Source organism: Haemorhous mexicanus, chromosome Z (genome assembly GCF_027477595.1).
Source record: "Haemorhous mexicanus isolate bHaeMex1 chromosome Z, bHaeMex1.pri, whole genome shotgun sequence".
Classification (NCBI taxonomy): domain Eukaryota; kingdom Metazoa; phylum Chordata; class Aves; order Passeriformes; family Fringillidae; genus Haemorhous; species Haemorhous mexicanus.
The window spans coordinates 70,254,261-70,280,083 of NC_082381.1; the positions used below are offsets into that span (position 1 = coordinate 70,254,261).

Genomic DNA, 25,823 nt, shown 5'->3' on the forward strand with positions numbered 1-25,823 from the left:
TGGCTGTACCCTATAAACGGCTCCAGGAAGGCAGCGAGGGCCCGCGAGCCCCCGGGGACACGCCCCCCTCTGCCCTTATGTGGCGAAGAGGGCGGGGCCGCGTGGCCTCGCCGGCTGCGGGGGGAGGGGCCATATGCAAATCGGCGTCATAACGTAAATAGAACGGCGGGGGGGGGGGCGGGGAAGGGGGAAGAGCGAAGAGCGAAGAGCGAAGGCGTGGTGCATGCTCCCCCCCCCCCCACCCCGCATTCCCAACCTCTTCTCCCACTGATGTCACGCGCGCAAGCCCGGGCGCGCCCTCGCGCGCGTGGTGGGAAAGGGGGTGTGGCCGGCGGCGCCCCCCGCTCTGCCGCCATATAGGGAATGGAATGCGGGGGCGGGGCCGCCGCCGCGGCCTGAACCCGGTCACCTCTGCCGGGAAAGCCGGATGGGCGGGGCGAGCTGCGCCTCGCGGACGAGAAGTTCGGTACCGGCTGCGGCCGCGCCGCGGTGTCAGACCTGCGCTCCTGCTTCAGAGGCGGACCGCTAACAGGAGAAGCCCTTTCCGTCCGCCCCTGGATCAGGAGCCCAGATGCATGCATATAACAAGCTCTTGAGCTACACCAGTGAGGCGTGCTCCAAGACGTGTTGGTATAGAGTTTTGCGGGGAGATTCGTTTTCCTTCTATTAGCGGTAGTACGGTAAAGGTCGTCATCCCGGTGCCAGCACCCGGTTGGCTCTGCAGATGTCAGCGCTTGGAAGCGCTTCGGGAGAGCCGAGGCACAGGGCTGGGCGGCACGGACCTGCAATGAGTCAATTGGAGGCGATGAAGGCACCGTGTTTACCCAGGTGGGTCGTGACACAGCGGAGGGTCAGGATGTTTTCGGTGATCTTTATAAACCGTGCAGTTCGGATCCGTGCCGGCGCCTCAAAGATAGATAGATAGATGGATGGATGGATGGATCGATGTATACATATCCTGAGGGTCCCGTGGTGCTGCCCGCAGCGCGGAGCTGCTCCCGCCGCCGCTCCTGGAGCACCGATCGCATGGAAGTGCCGCATGGCAGGGATCGAGCGAGCGCAGCTCACAGCGCCTTTGTGCGCACAAGAGGCTGTGGGCTGCGTGTCATTGCAGAGCAACTTCGGTTGACTTCTGTTCCATTAATTAAATTTTAAAATAAGTATTTTTGGTATTTTGGAGTTTTATCTCGGAAATGGGATTACGCTTTCATGTTTCATAGTAGAGCAGTCGCCATTTCTTATTAACCGAATTTAAAACCAATTTTTTTTTTATTAATTACATATTTCGGAACTATGGCTTGTCAGAGGCATCTTTTGGCGGCTCGCAGTTGAAAACAGCACTTACTTGCCGGGCGAGCGGCCCTTTGCTCGCATGCCGTGTCCTGCAGAAGCCGTAATTGGAGCGGCTTCCCTCCGGCCGGCTGGTTTTCCCAGACAGACTACATTTTCCATGATGCAGCGCAAGCCGCCCCCAGCGGGGAGGCGGTTCCGTCAGGGAATGCGGCGGAGGAATGTCAAGCGTGCCCGGCATAAAATCTAAGAGGTGCAAACAACGTCGCCTTGGCTCGAACCTTTGCCGTCTCCTTTTTGCTTGCACCCCCCCCCTCCACCACCACCACCTCCGACTGGAACAGGAGCTTATTTAGTAGTCAAGAGATTGAAGAGCTTTGCAGAAACTGCATTTTCCATTGAAAGTGGGTGCGAAATTGAATGAAACTTATCAGACTCGCTGACTGATTTTTAAAGAAAGATTGGCAGAAGCCTTAGATGGTTTAGAATTTGCACGTATTGGGGAAGGGGGGGAGGTTATGCATTTAAACTTCTAAACAGTAGCGGTGCTTGGAAATTTCACGGGTAAAGAATATTTTACATCTAGGTATAGACCTGTGCTTTTGGTGGGGGGGAAGGTTAGGGTTGGTTTTTTGCTTTTGTGTTTCTTTGTTTGTTTTTCTGGTTTTGTTTTCCTTTTTATTTTTTCTGCTGCCAGTTGCTGATTCTAAGAAAATGATGGATGCTTTTTAACCAAATAGCTTAAACGGCAGAATTATTTTCTGCACAGTTTGGTTGGTGTTTCTTTTTGTTTGGTGTTGGTTTTTCTTTAGTTGGTTTTTTTGGGGTTTTTTTGGGTTTTTTTTGTTTTGTTTTGTTTTTGTTTGTTTTGTTTTTTTCTTTTGTTTTGGTGGGTTTTTTTTTTTTTTGTTGTTGTTGTATACACTATAAGCTTGGGTTTTTTTCCTTTGGGATCATGAAACCTACCTTCTGTGTAAGAAATTGATGTTTGTGTTTCTGTTTGTTTTTTTTCTTTTGTTTTGTTTTGGTGGGTGTTTTTTTTTTTTTTTTTTTGTTGTTGTATACACTATAAGCTTGGGTTTTTTTTCCTTTGGGATCATGAAACCTACCTTCTGTGTAAGAAACTGATGTTTGTGTTTCTGGCTGCGGACTTCACAAAGTAGTTACTCTTGAGATGTCGGTTTCATAAATTCATAGATAGCTTGCTGCAATATTAACTGTCTTGTTTCTCATTTTAGGCATGTTTTAGAAATGTCCTGCTGGATTTATAAACTTAACTCCAGCAGAATTTTGGAAGTGTTAGGGAGCCTGAATGCTGAAGACCAGAGATGAGTTTGTGGTACTTTTTTTTACTATTAATATGGTTTTCATCTCAGCATTTCTGAGAGCAGAGATTTGAAATATGTAGACAGTAGGAAAAAGAAAAGAAAAGAACTTCATGATTGCATGTGTGTGAGAGGAGAGGAAAATTATTTTTCACTCCATCACTTATTCATGAGTAATGATTGTTCATATGTCAAAGCAATTTTTCTTCTCTGTTCTACCACTATTTCTGCTTTAAATAATCATCTAGCAAGTCAGTAAAGATACTCTTCCAAATTGGGTAATGGCTTAATGGCTGTTCTTTACCAGGTCTTAGCCACCTGCTACAATAAATATAACACTCGTGCCACTGGAAGAATTCTTCACGTCATAGTTGAGAAACTTTACAATAAAAACCAAAAAGAGTGAGAAGAGTGACAATGATCAACAAATCATCCCTAATAAGTTAACCTATGTGTCAGTTATCTCAACTTAGTCTTTCTTCTTTCTTTACAGATCTGGGCAGAAATTTTTAAATTCACTAAAGAAATCCCAGAAAAAAGCAGGTGGAAGAGCTCATGGATTCACCTGTTTCATCTGTCTACCCCTCATCAAGAGTATCTACTTCCTATTGATTCTGTGTATATTAACAGATACACAGAGTGCTGGTGAATCTTTTTAGTTTCTGGGCTAGGGAGCAGACAAGAAAGCAAGAGGCATCTTTGCTCTTCTCATGCTGCCACAGGCACCAAATGTGCTCCACTCTAGGCCCCAGCTGCACCAGCATAGCGCTTAAGCAACTTGCAAATTTTCATCTGAGACTGAACTTTTGTCCTGCCAGGTTTGCCCCAAGTTCTCTCCCCTTTCTTAAACCAAGTGGGAAGATGTGTTAACTCCAGAGAAGAAATTAGGAAGCATTAAAGCCATATCTAAGCTATTTTAATTGCTAGTTAGATTTTTTCTTTCAGTGGATGTTCTCAAGGGAAGACCTTACCGAGCTGAGCATTTCTTGCCTCTGTTTCCATTTCACCATTTTGGGAAGTTTCTATTCCAGAGCCACACAGAGAAGAAGGAATGGCTGCAAAACAGCAAGCTTAACTTGGCTAACTTCCTGCGTGAAATAAAAGGCTATTCTGTGAGCTGCTTGGAAAAGCACCCTTACCCACCACGCAGTGAAATTCCTTCCTAATAATCCTTTCAGAGCATTAGGCCAGTTGCAGTCAGTTTTGCTCATTACAGTAAAGTATAAAAGGCTTGAGCATTCCACCAGTTGTGCTAATCTAAAAGGAAGGTCACATACAGCTGCACAGTTGTCTTTGTGTGAAGCACACCAACGTCTAAATGTAGAAAAATGATGGCAGGCGACATAATGCTGGCTAACATAAGTCCCCCCAGTGGTTAAATCTTATCAGGAAAGATGAGACTTGGCATTCCTGCATTGAAGCTGAACAAGGGTCTGGATTCATGCACTGCATAAAATATTTCTGAACTCTCAGAGGGTAGGGGGGTCAAAGACAAAGAAGGAGACTGGGGAATGGAGGCTGGAGGGTTCTTGGAGCTAAAGCTATAAGGGAGAAAAAGCAAGAAAAATTGAGGAGACGGACTAAAATAATCAAAACAAGAAAGAATGATAGGCCTACTGAAACAACTGGATTTACAATGCTGAACCAAATCTTTTTAAACCTGTTTCTGTTTGCCTTTTTAGATAACAACGGGTTTCATTTCTTGGAAAAAGGACAGGTTTTGCAGATAACAAATGTATTCTAACATTGTGTGAAAGCTTGAAAAACACTGCTGTTTGTAAAGGTAGTGAAAATCACTGTACTTTGTAGTGAAACTGGGAATTCAAATGCAGGAAAGGCAGACAGAAGTGATGAGTGTTGATGAAATTACCATCTAAAGATTGGTTGGTGAAGAAAATAGTGTAGTTGGTCACTGTCTTCAGTTTTACAATGTTTTCATAAAACAGTTTCTTTCATTAGGTTCAGAGGCTATTTTTAATTTAAAGCCTAAGAAAAGAACTTTTGCCTTTTGCTAGCCTTTTAAATCAAATACTTTAGGATAAATATTGCCAGCTCTTTAGAGTTTCTCTGTTGAAGTGGAAATAAACTGGCAGCACCAAATGAGTCCTTTCAAAGTGCAGCTTTTTATTTTGATTAAATTCCTTGTTGATTCTAAAACTGGAGTCAGAGACTAGAATCTAAAAGCATTTAGGAAAATTTACTTTAAATACTAAGCGTACTTTGCCAGTTTTCTAGAACAATTAAAAGAAACAAACATCTAAAACTCGGCTAAATCCTCTTGACATTAGTTTCTGTGTCCTCTGCCTTTCTGTGGCTCGATACTTAATGTATGAAGTCATTCTCAGAAGGACTGAAGGGGAAGGCGTTGTTTGTGCCATAGTCCCAGAGCTGTGTGAATTAATGCTGCTCTGTATTTCCTCAAGGACTGAGCACATTCAGTTTACATTTATTGAGAATAGATCCTGGGAATGACTTATTTCTTCCTTATAAGGAGCCTTGTGTTGAGATATCTGTTGGGGCAGTTTAGCTCACTACTAAATCACTAGGGATAAAAGCATTACTGTTACAAGTCAAATGATAATGCACAAGTAAAATGATAATGTGCAATTCTTAAAAGTAAATGTGTTGCAGTCATTTAGGTGGTTCAGAATATTGAGGTCTTGGAAGACTAGAGGAATCAGAGTCTCTCACCTTTCTTCAGACTTACCATTTGCATAAAGTCAAAAGGACAAAGTCTTGTCTCAGAGGGAACTCTAGATTTAGTGTCTCTCTGGGTTTGTTGTGACCTTATTTAGATCTGAGTTGCAAAATTTATGAATACCCAAAGTAAAAGCAGTATATTACCCTCACAAGTCTTTGTAAATGTTATTTTTAAAGTATTATTTTTTTCCTAATATTGAAATAAAATAGTTTTATTAAAATATTGGATATTAACACATCTTTCTTCATTTTTTCTCTCTTTTTAGTGCAAATACATACACTTAATTGTGATTAAGTGATTTAAAAAAAAAAGTTTCTCAAAACTTCATCTTCTTCTGTCAGACATTGTCCACCAAAAACAGGATAGGCCAGTCTAGAAGTTATCAGGTGCAAAATGCCATTGTTTGGTCTACCAGCATGTGTAGGAATACAAATACACAGAAAGTGAAATAGGCCGGTCATTTAAAAGGGAACATTAGGGCACTGCTTTTTTGTGGATAAGCATGCTACATGAACAACTCCCCCTTTTTATCTTCTTGGGCTTTCTCCCTTTTAACTGCACTTTAGTCTTCCTTGCACTGGACCAAGGAACTGCTTTGCAGTGGCAGGCAGAAACTCTGCGTGAGGGACATGAAAACCTTAATCTGATATTGTCTCAAAGTAAAAGACATTGCTTAACTAAATTTTAACCTATAGCAAAGAAAGAGAAATCATATAAACTAAAATTTTCAGAAGAGCTTTTCCATATGCTAAGTGCTGGTAGAATGATTTTTAAAATGGCTTTAAATAAAAAAGAAAAACCCTAAACAAGTCAAAACCCTTCCTTCTCCCATTTCAAGGGTCACAAAATCATTTAGTTTGGAAAAGACTTCCAAGATCATCAAGTGCACCCTTTTGAATGATCGCCACCTTGTCAGCTAGACCATAGCACAAAGTGCCAGATCCAGTCATTTCTTGAACACTTCCATGGATGTTGATTCTGCTGCTTTCCTGAGCAGTCCATCCCAATGTTTAACAGCCCTTTAGTGGTGAAATTATTTCTAATGTCCAACCTAAACCTCCCCTGGTGCAGCTTGAGACTCTGTGCTCTTGTCCTGTCAGTGGTTGACTGGGAGAAGAGCCCAACTCCACCTGGCTACAATCTCCTTTCAGGCAGCTGTAAGGAGTGATAAGGTCACCCCTGAGCCTCCTTTTCTCCAGGATAAACACCCCCAGCTCCCTCAACCACTCAGGACTTGTGCTCAAGGTCCTTCCTCTTCTCTGTTGCCCTTCTCTGGACCTGCTCCAGCACCTCCATGTGCTTCCTGAATTGAGAGGCCCAGAATAGGATTTGAGATGCAGCCCCAGCAGTGCTGAGTACCAGTGCTGACAATCCCTGCCCTGGCCCTGCTGGACACACCATGGCTGATCCAGGCCAGGATGCCATTGGCCTTCTTGGCCACCTGGGCACACCCTGGCTCATGTTCAGCTGCTGTCACCAGCACCCCCCAGCTCCTTTCCAGCCACTCTGCCCCAGCCTGTGGCACTGCCTGGGGCTGTTGTGACCCAGGGGCAGGACCCAGCACTGGGCCCTGTTGAACCTCACTCCATTGGCCTCAGCCATGATCCAGCCTGCCCACATCCCTCTGCAGAGCCTCCCTGCCCTCCAGCAGATCAGCACTTACACACAACTTGTTATCCATGAATTTAATGAGAATGCAGTCAACCCCCTCATCCAGATCATCAAAAATATATTAAACAGAACTTGCCCCTTTACTGGCACCATTCCCCACCACTCTCTGGGCCTGGCCAGTCCAGCACAGGGTCTGCCTGTCCACTGCATCGGCTGCTAGCTTTTCCAGGAGAATGCTGAGGGAGACAGAATCAAAGGCTTTGCTGAAGTCCAAGCAGGCTATGTCCACAGCCCTTCCCACATCCACTAGGCAGGTCACCTGGTTGTAAATGGAGATCAGTTTGGTCAGGTGGGACCTGCCTTTCCTAAACCTGTTCTGAGTGGGCCTGACCCCTCGGTTATGCTGTGTGTGCCATGTGATGGTATCTAAGATGGTCTATTCCATAGTCTTGCTGGGTGCTGAAGTCAGGATGACAGGCTGTAGTTGCCTGGATCAGTGTTCCAGCCCTTCTTGTGGATGGACATCACATTGGCCAACCTTCAGTCATCTCTGACATCTCCAGACTTCCCTGATTGGCCAGGACTGACTAAGAAGTCCGAGTCCAGATTAATGTCTGATGGCAAGAGAGCTGAACACACAAGGGAACAGCTTACACTCCTGCTCCTCCCATAGAGATGGGGTAACTTTCAGTAGGATCCATGCTGTGCTGGTGTACCCTTGTCTCCAGCAGCACAGCCAAGGCAGTCCTAGGAAGAGGTAAGTATAGCTAACTGGTCAGCAATTTCTCTGGGTGCCAACTTCTCAGCCTTCATGAATTATAATTGAGGACCTGCAGAAAGTATGGAGGCAAAGAAAAGGCTGAGATGGCTAAGCAACACTATAATGGTTCGTGTTGTAAGAACTGTCATTTTTTAAAAAAGCTCAGGTACAATACCTGCTTCCTCTTACTTGTTTCCCTAGTGATTGCATTTAGCAAGCTGGAGAAAATGAGCTGGACAATATTTTTTTTTTCTTAATCTCTGTGTAAAATTTGGTTCCAACTGATACTTAAACTCTTAGTTTACAGGTATTTGAACAATATTGCAAACCCATCTCTAGCTTTCCTGGGACTGAAACGCCCAATGAAGATTAACAGACAGCTCTTTTCTTGGTTGTTTCAGAGACAAACTTACAAGGTAGTGCTCTAAGTACAAGGGCTTCTGAATAGTTAAGACACCCTTTGAAATTAAGAGACCAAGGTTTTTCTGTCTGACAAAAGAATTACACTGTGCTGTCTTGTCATTTATTTGGTCAAAAAGGACTGTATGCTGAGGAATAGTTAATAAAGACCAAATCAAGCATATAACATTTTGAGGGGTTGTTTTCCCAATATCTTTTTCCCAACCCAGATTATATCTTATATTTGTAAAACCTGGGCTTTTGTCTCAAAACTTTATAAAGTATTTAAAATTTTGTAGCCCAACTGCTAATTAGAGTGGTGTGTACTTGTTTTGCCAATCTATCCCTCCAACACTGATTGAACTGTAGAATACTGCATCTGTTCAGAGCAGTCAACTTTCAAGGTTAAACACAGTTTACTTGCATATATCTTGGGTGACACTGATATACTTTTACTTGTATTTTGTATCCCAGCTGAAAGTATTTTCGTTATCTGGTTGCCTGTTTCTATCCCTTCCTTTTCTTTCTCATCTTCCTTTGACTGTACTTTGCTGTTGCCAGTCCATTGTACACTCTGACAAAATGGGTACCTTTTCCAACCACTTGCCTTCTTCTTCCTATTCTTCCTGTCGTGCAGTCTTGGAAATTGTACTGGAGCTAATATGTCAAGCTAAGCCTTGTAATCAAATTCAGAAAGTAGAGATAAGCTATAGTTAGAGCCTGCAGTAAAATTTTGTCAGAGAAACCAGTACTTCCTTTTACTTCACTACCTTCAAAGACTTCACTGGAATCCCTTTCTTACAGCAGGGATTTAGGTCCTTTTCTACTGGTCTGTGACTAGACAACATTTAACTTTTGAAGTTGCTCTGAATAAAAACATGTAATTTTTGAAGTAGCTTTGAATAGAAAGGGAGAACTTCATTTTTTTTCTCTTCTTTCCTTTCCTTTCCTTTCCTTTCCTTTCCTTTCCTTTCCTTTCCTTTCCTTTCCTTTCCTTTCCTTTCCTTTTCCTTTCCTTTCCTTTCCTTTCCTTTCCTTTCCTTTCCTTTCCTTTCCTTTCCTTTCCTTTCCTTTCCTTTCCTTTCCTTTCCTTTCCTTTCCTTTCTCCTTTCCTTTCCTTTCCTTTTCCTTTCCTTTCCTTTTTCCTTTTTCCTTTTTCCTTTTTCCTTTTTTCCTTTTTCCTTTTTTCCTTTTTCCTTTTTCCTTTTCCTTTTTCCTTTTTCCTTTTTCCTTTTTCCTTTTTCCTTTTTCCTTTTTCCTTTTTCCTTTTTCCTTTTTCCTTTTTCCTTTTTCCTTTTTCCTTTTTCCTTTTTCCTTTTTCCTTTTTCCTTTTTTCCTTTTTCCTTTTTCCTTTTTCCTTTTTCCTTTTCCTTTCCTTTCCGCACCTTTCCGCACCTTTCCTTTCCCTTTCCTTTTCTCTTCTCTTCTCTTCTCTTCTCTTCTCTTCTCTTCTCTTCTCTTCTCTTCTCTTCTCTTCTCTTCTCTTCTCTTCTCTTCTCTTCTCTTCTCTTCTCTTCTCTTCTCTTCTCTTCTCTTCTCTTCTCTTCTCTTCTCTTCTCTTCTCTTCTCTTCTCTTCTCTTCTCTTCTCTTCTCTTCTCCAGGGATTAAGATGAATTGAGAGGTACAGCACTGCTGCACTTCAACACTTGGAATAATAGTGGCACAATGTGGTCTTACACTTCTGGAAAATTAGTGTGGCAGGTTTAGCACTGAAAAGGAAAGGACCCCTTGGTAATTAATATGTCCCCATGCTTCTTTGCTTTAATAAATTATGCAGGACTCATGGGACAGCTGTCCTATTGCTAGACACTGTCCCCTGCTGGGCTGTATTGGGGTCCTTCAGGGGAATAGATGCAAGCACTGTGTGTGGTGGGGTTCAAATACTGCAGGACATACTGACTCAATGTCTGCAAGCTTAGGCAGATGTCTCCATCAGTCATCCTGCAGATGTTATGATCCTTGAGCAGAAGGGGTAAAAATCTCTTCTGGTGTGTCACGTTAAATGTATTTTCTAGTGGTTCCAAAAATGGGGCCTCTGGGCAAAGACCTGGGCAAAGCCTCTGAATTCCTCCAGTTGTAGTAAAGGTCCAGTGTCACATTACTCTTCCAACCTAAGACGACAGAAGACTATCTCTAGGAAGAATATTCTCCTAACTCAGAATTGCTTCCCAGTCAGTAATTTTAATATGTGATTCTGAGAGCTTTGTTACGGACAGCACCAAAAAAATTTTGTTCTTGTGATTTCAGTGGTTCTGAGAAGCAACAGCAGCACAGCCTGAGCATGGTTTTCACCACATTTTGGACAACAGTCCAGGCACCAAAGCCAACCATGTGCACACTTGGATGACCAGGTTTTCACCCTGCTCTGATTTTCAATTTATCCCTGCGAGCATAAAGTCTTTGATTCTTTTAAAACAAAATTTTGCTTGCTGCAGATGAATGGCTGCTTTTGAAGCTCATTAGAAAAGCTAGAGGTCTTTTCTTTCAAAAGAAAACAAGAAATCACTAGGATATGAGGGGTGAAATAACTGAGGAAGAGAAGAGCAGAGCTAGAGTTAAGTTTTGAGGGGATAAATGTAAAAACACAATTCCTTACCAGCTCCACCCTCTAAATGGTATTTACCACAGGGAAATATGGATCCACCCTGGACTGATTGTAGCATTAGGAAAATCCTCCATAAATAGCTCTGAGCCTTGCAAAAGCTGCAGTTTTCTCTTCCAATAATTGATACTCTGGTGACAACTTCCGCCTGCTACTTATGAGTCGCAGTCACCACATCTGCTAAGGGGGAGAAGGCAACTTCTCCCTTTGCTCATAATGTATTGTCTTGTCTGCAGGGGTAGTCCTAGGAGTGAAAACTTGCTACTAAGTTTGAGCACTTCTTAGAAGGTACACTACTTGGAAACGAAACCTACAATCTCTGCTTACTCAGAGTTTTAGCATAAATGAAGAGGAACCACTTTAACAGTACCTGGGGATTGGGCTAAATTGCATTATTGCCTGGGAATGAGGGTTAATTCCATACTGTTTACTAAATGAAGAGTATAACCATGGCAACATTCAGGACACGATCTATAAGGATCTGCCAGTGGAATTCTGAAATTAGCATTCAGAAGACAACCGTTTAAAAGTAGCTTGAGAACTGAAAAAGAATGTTTCAGACTACAGTCCATACGGGAATACACTTCAGTATATGCAGCATGAAAACTATGCAAAATTTAGCAGTTCATTTTATGCTGATCTCAGCAGGAGACCATTTATATAGATCTTTGATGAGTGAAAGCATAATGGTATAAATACTAATATCCAGTGGTGATTCAGATCACATAACAGCTATAATTTTGTGTGAGGTATACCTAAGAAATATAAATACTACTAGCTTTTTGTGATCAACAATAGTGCAAAGATAGTTGAAATCTTTTTTCCAAGTCCACTTGGGGAAAAAAGAAAGAATGACAATTCTTAGACAAGATGAAGGTTCTACTTCCTGCATTTAAAGAAGAAATTTGTGGGGTGAATGAGAAATAAGGAGAATAATATAAAAGGAAGTTCTAGATCTGAGTTGGTCCCCTGCTACCCCAGTTAAACTTTGTCTAATAAATACTTTTTGTTGTTGCATGTTGTGATGTTCTTACAGAAATCCTTTACACAGGAAGTTGTGGTGTGGCAGAATTAAAATTGATTGAATTGTAGCTTGCTTCTTCCTGTCTCTCCACAGGTCATTACTGTCTGGAAGAAGCCGAGTCAACACAACTACACCTTTTCTCATTGAGTCATGCCAGCTCTTCCTAGTAATGCTGATCAAAAATAGTTCTCTGCTTTTTCTGCCTTCACTTTTATCAGTGGTTAACATTGCTGTTTTTGTTCAAGTCTATGTCTTCTTTTGTGAGCATCTGTCACTTAGCAGGACATGCATGTTTATATAAATAAGTTCTACAAATCATGTAGGAAATGTGTAGGAAAATACAGAACTGCAGACCTAATTTCTGAAAGTTGGCTCGATTTTAAGCTGACCCTGCCCTCTAAACAGATGCTCAGAACTGTGATGGCTCTTTATTGCTACAACACACCGCCTTGGGATAACACACCAGGTAGTCTGGAAATATGGAATACTTTATGTGGAGTTGCCACTTCATGTAAGACAGTGCTGATGACAGTTGCATCTGCAAAGAACACAGCATCATTTCTTTCCCTTGCTGCCCTCATAGGTAAATGTAGTACATTTAGGAAGCATTAAGTTAGTCTTCAGAATGATGGATCGATAGAAATGATGGAAATGATGCTAGTGAAAAATCTGGCCTGATCCCTGGCTAAGCAGACAATCTCTTCATATTATTCCCAGGGTACCTGTCCTTTATTTCATGTTCTCTATAGGCTTCCTTTTGTGTTTGGGTATGTCCAGGAGCAAGTTGTTCATCCATGCAGATCTCCCAGTACTTTTGTCTGACTTCTTTTTTGTTGGGATACATTGCTCCTTGGAGGACCTTGACCCTTGAAGATTAACCAGCTTTCTTAGGCCACTCTTCCCTCCAGGATTCTATGCCCTACTACTCTACCAAGCAGACCCCTGAAGAGGCCAAGTCTGCTCTCCTGGAGCCCAGTGCAATGAGCTTCTTGTGCGTCCTTCTCACTCAAACTCCACCATTTCATGGTCACTACTTCCCAAGCTGTGTTTGAGCTTCGCATTCCCTTCTTGTCAGCAAGAACGTGGTCCAGCATAGCACCTCTGTCATTGGTTCCTCTATCATTTGGAGAAGGAAGTTATTATAAGTGCATCACAGGAACCTCCTGGTTGTTCCTCCAACCAGTATTGGGGTGGTTGAAGTCCCCCATAAAGACTAGGGCTTGTGAATGCCCTGGTGTGTTTGAAACATCTGGGGAAATACCAAAATTTTATCCCTTCACAAAATGACAAAACATATCCTATTCCAGCAATAACTCAGGAGTGTGTTAGCCATTAAAACTAATTTTAAAATAACACATTCAGATAACTTCAATTCAGTGTTTATATTAAAACCGAACAAGCAGCTATCTGTATTGCTACTGTCTGTTTTCAAAAATTTGAAACTGGGAAAGACAATTCAGAAGATTTGTTAAAAGTATAAAGGGAAAAGAGGATAATCTAGATGATTATTGGGTAGCATCCGTGTAGGCAAAAAAATGACAACTGATACATAAGCTTTTAAGGGAATCAGTAGAGCTAATGTCTGTCAATATTGGTATAGGAGAAACAGATCTGACTACCATTTTACTAACACACTAACCAAATGGTGTTTACATGACAATACTGTAAAATGTAATGTTTTGATTTCTTAAAAACATTCTGACTTACTGCTGTGTGACACTTTTTGTATATTATTGGATATTGATCCAATGATCAATATGACCTGCTAATTAGTAGAATATTGAGTAACTGGCAGCCAAATACAGAGCAGTAAATGCAGGATCCTAACTGAGGAAGTATATTCATATTTGGGTTATTTTAGGAATTATTTTTTGCTCTGTGTTATTTAATGCTTGTTTTAAATTATGTTTAAATTTTACAAAATTATTAATGATACTCACAGATGACCCTAAAGATTGGAGATAATAAACAACAAAGATAAGTCATTTATACAGATCAGATGGCTTTAATAAGTTGGGGGCGAACAGCCAAGTGTTTTGTGGATAACTATTAAAGTAAAACATTTGTGAACAGAGAAAGCGGCATGTCCTTTTTACTCTTATATTTATGACCTTTACATTTAGTCTACCCATCAAATTCTAGCTCTTCAGAACAGTCAAATATGGAGCCACTGAAGGCCAGTTGAACAAGTTGTTCTAAAAGTAAAATTCTCTAATAAACAGCCTTTTGTTTTAGGTGAGTCTAAGCCTCTAATTTGTTGTCCTGGGTTTCCTTGTATATTTTGGTTCCAATCATCTCTAAGAGTGTTCTGTTATATTACGTGCTTACACAATTTTATTTTGGTATCTCTGAGTAATGCTAAAACATCCCCATGCTATAAATTGACTCTACTTTTGAAATTTGAGCCAGTATTTTTAAATATGCCTTATACCTTAGATTCATGACTACTTCTGTTACCCTTTCTCTGTCTAGCATAACCTTTTCACAAGTACAGCTGTAACAAAAAAGGGAATAAAACCACATCTGTAGACAATTCCCTTAGTCTAATCATCAGTCATGTTATTTCAAAACTAATGCTGCTGTTCTCATCTTCAGAAACTTATGTTTTGCTGGATGTAAGAAGAACTGAAAATGCTGGTTTTCTTCCTTTTCTTTTTTTCTGTTCACAAGTTATTATTTGGGGATTTGGAGGAGGAATGAAGAGGTGCAAAGAGATTTGTCAAGAGAGGTAACAATGAATGGACTATTAAATATGGTGCGTTGGTCAACATGCCTTGTGTAAATCTCGGCTACGCTAATAGAAATCTCTGGGGATTGCATGAACAATATGAGTTATATGTCTGCACTGAAAATTTCTTTTTAATTTGCTTTTTGCTGTTTAGGATTCAAGAATACTTAGTGTAAAGGAAAGTTTGAGAGAAAAGCCAGAAAAGTCATTGATTCGTGTGGCAAGATACAAAGACGTTTTTCCTCTCTATCAAACAAAACCATGTATAGACTGCAGTCCAAAAGTATCTGCAATGAAATGGAAACTTGATACCAGGCTTCTCCATCTAGTTGACTGACATAAAAGGATCTGATTGCTGAATGTTGGAAGCTGAACAAAATCAGACTGGAACTGACTGGTACAATTTTGCCCTAATACAGATCAGTTAACTACTGAAACGGTTTAAAGTAAATTATAATTATGGTCTAGTTTTAACCTCAAAAGATATCTGTCTTAATATAGGTATTGTAGCTCAACTCGGCAATAGTTCAGGACAGCACAGAGACTTCTGTGACAAAACAGATCAGTCCAGTGGATGGTCAAAGTGGATGTTCTAGCCTTATCTTTGATGGGGAGCAAAGTTGTTTTGGTTCTTCCTTCAACTCTCCTACGGATTTACTACATAATCCATTTTTTTGCTGGTGGAGGCTACCATTTGTACTGGAACTTCAGGGCAGCTGCAGCTGTTTGAGAAAGGACATTATCAGTTGTAAATGGTGTAGTGTGACAAGGGATCCAGACTGGCTAAGAATCTACCCTAAAAATGATCATGGAAGAGACCCAGCCACACATGGAATTTTTGCACTCCTTTTTTCTGCTTATTCCAGTTTCTCAGCAATAGTCTTCTGCATTAATAGTTTATCTGGTGATTCTGCATCACTATATGTCTTTAGTCATATGGAGAAGGTGGAATACCATTCTGGATTAACAGTTTTAAGATCCTTTATTAAGTCTTATATGCCTGTGTGATTTTAAATGCAACAAGGGTATGTCCACATTGACACATGTTTTTTTAGCTTATCCTAAACTTCCAACTTATGTTTTGTCTTTTGTTTGTAAAGTGGTATTTCATCCTTTAAATAAAAATTGCAGAAGAAATTAGCAAGATTACCTTATCATTATTTACAGCAAGTCGGTTCCCTCTTTGTGCAGAGAAACTAAAATTGTATCCTTCCTTGGCTGAAAACTTCCTTTCTGCAAGCAATAAAAGATGCAAATATCCCTTACAGTGTCTCGTTAAGCTTTCTTGAAGCTTGGGGCAAAACCACATTGGCAGAAGGACAATGTCTTGTCTCTGATGTCTGTGAAGCTTCTTCAAACTGACCTGAATATGAACTTATACAAAAGGGACCTCTGTGTAGTGACAAGAACTTGAAAACAGGATATAATTACATTGGAAATTCAAAATAAGTAAAGAACCACGTTTCAATGAGATCAGCATTCGAAGTAGTCCCTAACAAGAATTGAATATTTTTCTGTTGTCGCTCATTTTTCTTTATGACTGATCATCTGAATTTTTGTGTTAAATTTTCTCCAGGCTAAAACCTTATACCTGATAGCAATTCCTGTAAATAGGCCTTTTGTACAAAGTTGGCCTTGGTATCCTATACAAGCCTCTGGACTTCTTTAACTCTTGATACTGGTAAAAAAAGGAATGTGTTTAATTTTTTTTTTTTTTTATTTACAAAAAGGCATCACAAAGAATGTTTTATGGTCCTGTATTGAAGAAGCTAATTAATTGTATAATCTCAAGAAGTCAAGAGAAGGAAGAACCACAGTAGTGTCACTAGTAGCACTGCCACATAGGTAACTTTTATCACCTCCTCATTGCAGGAGTAAGGGGAGGGAGCTGGCTACCCTTGATATCAGTAGCTCCAGAGCTTAGCCTCTATTCAGATGAAGCCAATTTCTCACTAAGCTCCTAAACATTATTTTACTTTTGAAGATATTTTTTTTCCTCTTTTAGCAGTAGTATTTTCTAATCAGATTGCCTTGTCGTTTCACTGGGAGACAATCATTGAAGGGTACCTTTGATGTCTAACTCCTTCCTAATCATCTTCACATCAGAGTGGCTGTTTGACTGTACTTAAACTACTCTGGGAATTCATACTAAGTGTTGTGGTTTAGCACCAGCCAGCTACCCAGCTCCAGGCAGCTGCTCACTCACTACTCCACCAGCAGGATGAGGGAGAGAATCAGAAGGATAAAAGAGAGAACTCGTGGGCTGAGGTACAGCCAATTTAATAGGGAAAGCAAAATCTGCACATGCAAGCAAAGCAAAACAAGGAATGAATTCACTGCTTGCCGTGGGCAGGCAGGAGTTCAGCCATCTCCAGGAGAGCAAGGCCTAATCATACATAATGGTGACTTGGGAAGACAAACTCCTCACTCCAAATGTCCCCCCTTCCTCCTTCTTCCCCCACTTTATATAGTGAGCATGATGCCACATGGTCTGAAATATCAGATATTGGTCAGTTGGGGTCACCTGTCCTGGCTGTGTCTCCTCCCAGCCTCCCAGGCACCCCCAACCTCCTGCATAGGGAAGCGGGATGGCAGCGTGGCAGTATGAAAAGCAGAGAAGGCCTTGGCTCTCTGCAAGCTCTGCTCAGCAATAACAAAAAATTCTCTATGTTATGAAGTCCGTGTTCAGCACAATTCCAAAACACAGCCCCATATCAGCTTGTGTGAAGAAAATTAACTCTACCCCAGACAAAACCAGCAGAATAAGCAAATCATCAGACTGTTAACTATTTATGATGTCTTATGTCTGAAACTCTGGGGTTGGCAGTTCCTATGTTTCCATGCCTTGGAAACTCCATTGATGCATTGAAATGCTTTTAAGATTGAGATGCTTCTAAGAATCACCTTTAACTTTGAATATCTGTGTGTCTCCTCCCTGGCAAAAGCTCTGCCAGACAACTCTCACTGACACAGAAGGTTTCAAAGTACAACCTTATGAGATGATACCTTAGTATCTCACACCTCCAGGCTGAATTTTGCCTTCCCCTGCTAGAGTCTTGCATCTCAGATTCTATTCTTTGTGTTGCAACAAGGTCACAAGGAGAAACCCTGCAATGCAGGGCAGCATTTGCTGGTCTATCCCCAACTGCATTTGACCATCATATCTTCCTTTTTCATGGGCATCAGAAGAAAAAATATTTTATCTATGGTTTTGGGGAAAGGAGGCAAAGCCACGTCTATCCTCTTTTCTCCGTTCTACTTTTTGCCTTTAGACTGAAGGAGGTTTGTCTTTTGTCAAGTTTCTTTGACTTGAGATGAGATTTTCCTGGGATACACACCAGACCTATATCAAAATGCTGTGATAACAGGTGTTTCTAGTAGAAGCCTAACTGTTCTTCCAGGCTAAAAGGATTCCTGGCTGAGGTACTCTTGGAGTCTGTTTCTACTCCATAGATGTTATCTTGTTCCTGCTACAAAACAGTGAGTCAAATCTGCACTTTAAATTACAATTAAATCCACAAGTTGTCAGTCATTCCCCAGACTATCACAACTTTCTTATAACATATGGACTGACTGACACAATCAGATCAAATGCTTTTCCAGACTTTTTGCTATATCCACTAGGCAGCATTTCTCATTTAATATTCCTGTAGTGAGTCTGTATCTCCAATGATTATTTAGATTCTCATCTGATGTAAATTATCATAGTTCCAGTAGACTTCAGTGGATTTGATTATTTATGCCGTCTGAGGTTCTGCATCTGAAAACTCTGCAACAAAAAGCGGCTGCTACTTTTAACTAATCTGAGAAATTATAAAGAACTGTCTGAGTGTAGCTATTTTAATACATGTTACTCAGCTGCCAGCACATCCCTACATACAGGAGATTTAAAGCCCATTGCCTTGCATCTGAGTAAGTGGGATTCTGTCCCATTATTTTGACAAAAATGAAAGTTGGACAGAGACTGCCGTAGCCTTTGACAGCAGCTTTTTCAGGAAGACCCAAAAGCCCATACTCTATCAGCAAAGCATGTGAATTTGGCTCTGCTAGAAGCTAAACATACCTTTAGCCATGACCATGAACATTACATATATTACATATATGCAATTTTTAGACAGCTGTGTTTTTCACATGGTGAAAAGCTTTTGGGTTTAGTTTTGGTTTTTATGTTCATCTTCAAGCCATATGAATATTACTAAAAGTTTAGTATCAGTTTGAGCTTGTAAAGAATACGAGATTGCATGGGTATAAACTATTTCCATCAAGATTATGATAAGACTTTATAGTCTTTCATAGAAAACATGGTCTGGGACCTATTCAGAGGAAAGCCACAAAGATGATCTGACGGATGGAACAAAAGGCTTCAGAAAGACCTTATAGCACTTTGTAGTGCCTAAAGGGGGCTACAGGAGTCCCAGAGAGATTCTTTTTACAAAGGTAGATAGTGATAGGCCAAGGGGGATGGATTTAAGCTACAATTAGAAAGTTTTTGTTGTGATTTAATGCCAGCCAGCAACCATGCTGCTTTCTCACTGGCCTACCAGTGAGACTGGGGAGAGAATAATGAAGGTAAAAGCTGGAAAACTTCTGGGTTGAGGTTCAGACCATTTAACAGGAAAAGTAAAAGCCACACATGCAAGCAAAGCAAATCAAAACAAAACAAAATAAGGAATGAATTCACTGCTTCCCATGGGCAGGCAGGTGTTCAGTCATCTCCAGGAGAGCATGGCCCTATTACACACAGCAGTGACTTGGGAAGGCAAACTCCATCACTCCAAATGCCCCCCTTCCTCCTTCCCTCCATTTTATATACTGAGCATGATGCCACATTGTCTGGAATATCTGTTTTGTCAACTGACCAGGAGTCACCTGTCCCGGCTGCGTCTTCTCCCAGGCACCCCCAGCCCCCTCAGCAGTGTGGCAGCACAACCAGAAAAGGCCTTGACTCTGTGTAAGCCCTTCCCAACAATAACAAAAACATCTCTATATTATGAATTCGGTGTTCAGCACAATTCCAAAACACAGCCCCATACCAGCCAGTGTGAAGAACATTAACTCTACCCCAGACAAAACTGCACAGATTTGTATTAAATGTTACAAAGATATTCTTCGCAGTGAGAGTGGTGAGGCATTGAAAGAAGTTGCCTCACCACCTGTTGTAAATGCCTCATTACTGGAAGTGTTCAGGGCTGGGTTGGATGGGACTTACAGCAACCTGATCTAGTGGGCCACATCCCTGCCCATGGTAGGGGGATTGGAACTATCTGATCCTTAATATCCCTTCCAACCCAATCCACTCTATCGTTCTGTGATTCTATTCCATAATGAGACACTGTAATAAAGTTTGAAGAAAAGGTGTCCTTTTATTTGCCATTTTTTATTTAATTGTCCACATGGAGCAAATCACCATTTTTATATGCCTAGAGTACGTTATGCAGTTTTGTCTATATAGAGCTCTTTGTGCAATAAAGTATCAAATTTCCCCCCTTACTTTTTTATTTATATGCAGTTATAGTTTTTGCTTTTAGTAGCAATAAACACCATCTCTACTGTAAATCCCATTTGGTTCTGGCTCAAGCATACTCCATGACTGACACCCCACGGGGTACTTTTACTGAACAACAGAAGCTTCTGTCCCGGCTCTAAACTCATCCTTAACAGGTCAGCAAGAAAAGAAAAGAAAATTTATTTCAGCTTGTTCCTCAGAAATCACTTCTCTGGTTCTCTTTTTGTCTTGCAAATATTTTACATTCATCTAGACTTTTAAAGTATCTTTTCCTGTTAAGTATGAGGTAGAAGCATTGGTAAATGACAAAATGCTGTAATAAAGATTAATTATTTTCCTGCTACCCAAAGGTCATCTTTTATGTCTATAGGGCTGGTTGTTTTGTGTTTGCTCTGCATCATCCCCTTTGTTTAATACACTACCACGTACTTTATTTCTAGCCCATACTAAAACCCTCTAAGAATGGTGATGATGCTGGGTGAAGGTCAGAAGAAGCATTTTTTCTTCTTCCTCCATTCTCAGCTTTTCCTTGAAATGTGTAAACAAGAATGAGTAGGAAGAATGAAGGAAATCAAAGCTGCTCAAAATCAGAGACTGGAGACAGATATTAGGGCAATATGTGTCAAGTTTTACTGCAGTCATGGGACTTGTTAAAGGGATCCTGGGTTGGTTGTTTTGAAGAGCTGTAGCTGTATCACGCAGCAGAACCAAATTCATGTGAAAGGAATGCATTCTCCCTTCAGAAGGCTTTTGGAGGTACTAACAGAAACATGATGAAAATTACCCAGCTGAGCCAAGGTGAAAAAAACACCATGAAGTTTATCCAAAGTGTCTCCATTTTGGTAGCAAAACTTAGGTCAGGATGTCCCCAGACTTCTCCTATCCTTTCCTTTCTTGCCCTCCCCATATCCTTACTGTCACTGCTAGTGTCACCCAAACTGTCCACATGTTTGGCTGACTCTTACTACAGAGGGACGAGGTCCTCTGCCCTTCCCAAATTGCAGCTTTTTTTCAGCTCTGCCATCTTGTTCTCATGTGGTGGCCAAGTGTGCAAAGTAATCACCGAGGGTGAGAGAAAGCACAACAAAGAAAAATAAATGTGCTGAGAATTTAATTTCAGTGCCCCTGCAGGAAGCCTGAGGTGTGGTTGAACTACTACTCTGGTACTGTTCTGCCCTTTGGCATTGTTTTATGTGTACTCAGGGGAAATAATCAGCAGTATAGTACTTTTTACATCTAGAGTATTCTGATAATTTGTGAGCATAATAAATATTTTGTTTATGCAGCACATGTTTGAATACAGTTTTACCTGCTTATGAGAAATGACTCTTTATTTCACATGTGCTTCAAAATATTCTGAGTTTTACAATGCTACTATGGATAGATAAATAATGTATGTTGTGTGTTGAACACAAATACGGCAACACTTTGTATTGTTATACATGATGACAAATTGATTTTAATTTCTTTGCAGCTAACCAAAGCACCATATTCAAAACCTTATATTAAGTATGGATTTTCAGTTTGGCATTTGCTAGAAAAAATAGAACACATCTTATGTCAGAGGTGAGTTTGGTTGATAAAATATGGAATTAAGTGGAGTACCTGAAACTATGCCTCAAGGGACAAAGCCGTGGAGTAAACAACTGGCTCCAGAACCCACACAGCAAGGGTAAACACCTTAGTAGCCAAGGAGAAAGTACCTGGGCTCCAGGGGAATCTTCAGAGACGGGGATGGGAGTCAGCATCTCCCAGAAAGTTAGTTTTGCAGACTGTTGTCCTGTTTTTTATGTAATTAATTGCTTCTTGTTTTGCTAGTCCCATCAACAATCTTTTGAAAAGTTAACCCAAAACATTTCCCTAAGCTGAAATGATAGAATTTCCCTTTCAGCTGTGAGAGAGACTATTCTCGTTCAATGCCTTATTCAGGGTAGTAATGGAAATTCAAAAACTCTGAAGGGGCTCCAGGCTCAAATCAGGCTACCAGGCTGCCAGGGAGGATCTTTGGTTAGCTCCAGCCTACATGGAAAGGACAGATCCCATGTCCATTTTACTACCTTTCTTCTCCTTTTCAGATTAGTTTCAAGTCATGTGTTTCTTCATGTAATCTGATTTACTAGATCTTGTTATTCTACCTAGAAAAATAATTTTCTGTATGAATTTAGCTCTAGGAAAATTGTTATGCTTGTATAGCAGTAACACAGGGTGTACTATGCATTCAGGGTGCACCTACATCTACCCGTCTAGAATGAACTCAGCACAGACAAGTGCTGACAATCTCCTCTGAGTGAAATGCATTCATCAGATGTACCAGCTTTGGTACACAGTGGAACTTTGGAACTTTATACACAATGAGAACATCCACAGCTTCCTTTATACACGGGTGTGAATGCATTCATCACTCCTGAAGTTTAACCTTTGTAGAAGTCCTGCTAATGCAACAGAGCTTTTTGCTCCCACTCATCTTGTGGAAGTGAACTCCAACTGTGAACACCCTGCTTTTATGTGGAAGCCATTTCCCTTGACGAATTTTCTCATATCTCTTTGATGTTTTCTTGATTTCACAATGAGTCTTCTCCTTCTTGTATTCTAAAATAATAAATAAAATCCATCAGTTTCTTCTTTATGCTTTCTGCACGGTACACAAATTTATATCATCTCTCAGGTCTGTCCCCCTCTGAGTGTTGAATTGTTATGTTTTCATACCCAGGCTTTTTTCTTTGGGGCAGCTATTGGGTTTTTAATTTTTTTTCTTTTTTAATCTTAAATGAAGGCATTCCATGAGAGAAAAAAACCCTCCACATAATATCTGATCAGTACGTACTGGTAGCCCTTATCTAGATGGCTTTCTTATAAAGATCCATCTTTGACTTCAAGCAGGCAGAATTAAATGCTACAGAAATCAATCTGAATTTACCTGTGTTCCTTTTAAAAATCAATTTTAAAGTAGTTGTAGTCTTCCTTGCTAACATATAGAAATGCATACACATGCATCTGGATCAGTACAATAACTGATTTTGAAATAATAATAATAACAACAACACATTTTAAAAAGGTAACAGTATTTCATTTGAATTTAAATGTCTTGTTTTAAATAAGCAGTTATGGAGCCAAATCAGTTGGCTTAACAACAAAGGGCAGTATGCTGATGAATTATGTATGTTATCTTCATTTTCTGTATGCTGATAATTGACAGGTATCATGGCACCTTCTACTTACTTCCTGCAATTATATGCCATATATCAAACACCGACTTGTGTGTAATGGTCCTCCCCACACACACGTACACACAGAAAGGTTTTATGTTTTATTTACAGCATTTTAAAATTTTCTGTTTCACTCACTCTGTTTTGCAAGCTGCTTTGTCACTCAGCCCATGTCAACAATTTTAAATTAGTAAGATTTCTTCAGTGTTAGTTTGGCAGAGTCACTTACTCAAGTGATGGCTCCATCCTTTTGTTTGCTTTGGTTTTTTATATAAATTAGCTGGGCTAAGCCAATGCTGAAGAAAATTTACCTGCGGTTTGGACATGTGTAGTAAAACAGGTTTTTCAGTCTTTCACATAAAGGTTGTGCCTTTACTAACAGATATATTTTCATCCTTATGTAGCACCTTTAGGTAGTACTAAGTTAAAAAAACTAGTGTCTTAACAGAGCTGATTAAATGGCCGGTTCCTTCATGGTAGTTTGCATTTAATTCAGACTAACTCCACCACAACAAGGTACATTAATTGAGTAGCTCTACAACTGGGCTCATTAGATGCAATGCTTACTGATTAAATTTAACCACTACAGGGTATCTTAGCACATGATCCAGAATTGTTTTTCATTCAGTGTTTTGTTTCTTGGAAGGAAATTAATTTTGCTGAGAATTATTTTAATAATAATGTGATAATAAAGTAAATCTTCAATTAAAATTAAGTCTTAGTTACCTTGAAGGACTTTTTACTTATATTGCCTTAAATATCCAAATTCATATTTTAATCTAAAAACCTACACGAAGTAAATTGTATGCCTGGCATATGTAAAAAAGCACCTCTAGTATATATTGTGGAAGAGTTCTTTGCTATTCTTGCATCCTCAACAATATTCACTACAAGAGAATGTGGACCTCAAACAAACACTCAGAAATTACAGAAAGTACTTGTGCAGAAAGAAAATTAGATTATATCTTTTGTTCCGATTAATTCCAACTTGATTTGTCAGCTTCTTTAGAAACCTAAGTTTATATTTTTTCCCTGTATCATTGATTAGGTCAGTTCAAGGCTCATACCTTAGTGAAATAAGTGATCTGATATACTGTTTCTCACTGAATTGGAATAAACTGTTAAATATCTTTAGAAAGCCCCATTCAGTGAAAAACACTTCAACTCTCAACATGGGTAGAAGCTGAGCAGCCAGTGATGGCAAAGGAATGGAATGTACTAACACCAGGAAGTAACATCCCTTCTCTGTACTGAACTAAAAAAGAAAATTTCATAAAGAAAAAAAATGCTCAACCAAATTTTTTCTCTAGGGCATGTTTTTGGCAGAAGTGTCTGTGTGTAACACCTCTCTGGCTTGAGAGTGCTAAACACTGCAGATAAACAAGGTAAAAAGCAGACTGCAGGGCTTTTAGCAGTCATTGTCAAATGCTTATATGAACAATTGTTACTGAGTAAACATAAATCCAGTTTTCAAAGACTAAGAATTCAACTGAAATAACTACAAAATTCATGGGAGATGCAGAAGGCGCTCTGTTGTTGGGCAGAGCAGTAACTTCTTTATTTCTTTCTGTTGAGCACTTATAGCTTATTGTATAGCAAAAAAATATGCTTGAACTTTTTTGAACATCTCTTTAGACAGAAAGTTATGAGGAGCTGCAACCATGATTTAAATAGAAATCATCATGCTCCCTCTTTTATTTTTATCTTGCATTACCACCAGTGCACCTAAACTTCTGAACAAGGTTTTGTTTTCTAGCTGCTGCTTATCCAGTTTAGGCTGAAGGAGCACAGATATCTCCAAAAGGCTGTCAGGTTCTGTGCAGAGGCTTTCCAAATGATCTCAGATGTATCTGCACCACAGGAGTGTCTTGGGAAAGCAAGCAGACTGTGGGGTTGTGCTCCAGAGGCAGAGTGTTCCAGGGATGTACAGTAGCCACTCTTCAGAAGGGAAATGGTTAATCAAAGACATTTTCATATTTTGGCTTATTCTGCCTGCTTAAATGAAAGTTAGTACAGGATTGGATTACTTTAAACAAAAATAAATGTGAATATCTTCCATTCTGTACCCTTGTAAAGAATAATCAAACAAATTTTCAAAACAAACTATGATCCCATTTCATCTTTTAAGGATCTCCTCACCTACCAATCTCCTTAGCATATTCTAATTTGTTTAGGGCTAAATAATATACCACATTCTTCACAAGAGTGGTATGTATTTAGCAAGTAAACTTGTAAAGTTAACAGGACTACTCCTTCAGTTATGTCTGGGACCTTGGCAAAGACTTTTTTAATCTGTGAATATTCCCATCATGAGTGCTTACATAAGGTCTTACTACGGTAGAGCAGCAGTTATGATGTTATCTAATCTTTAGTGGTAATAGGCAGCATTACTTCCTGTTGGGGCACTCACAGACTCTTGCTCCACAGCTTTCATGCATCCATTAGTGCTGGAAAAGACTTCCAAGATAATTGAGTCCAACCTTTGACCAAACACCACCCTTTCAAGTAAACCATAGGACTAAGTGGCATGTCGAGTCATTTTGTGAACACTGCTGGGTGTGGTGACCACCACTTCTCCAGCCAGCTCCTGCCAGGCTTGACAGCCCCTTCCATGAAGAAATTTTTCTGAATGTCCAAGCTAAATGTGCCCTGATGCAGCTTGAGACTCTG

At 40.2% G+C, this 25,823-nt stretch overlaps 2 long non-coding RNA genes across 2 annotated transcripts; both read left to right on the plus strand.

The window, feature by feature from the left end:
• Positions 1–278: 278 nt before the first annotated feature.
• Positions 279–5,536, plus strand: LOC132341996 (uncharacterized). The gene is made up of 2 exons (XR_009490368.1): positions 279–828; positions 3,109–5,536. It is a non-coding gene; the product is annotated as an uncharacterized LOC132341996 (long non-coding RNA).
• A 4,079-nt stretch (positions 5,537–9,615) lies between these two features.
• LOC132322201 (uncharacterized) lies at positions 9,616–15,708 on the plus strand. The gene is made up of 2 exons (XR_009485042.1): positions 9,616–14,441; positions 14,596–15,708. It is a non-coding gene; the product is annotated as an uncharacterized LOC132322201 (long non-coding RNA).
• The last annotated feature ends 10,115 nt before the right edge of the window (positions 15,709–25,823 follow it).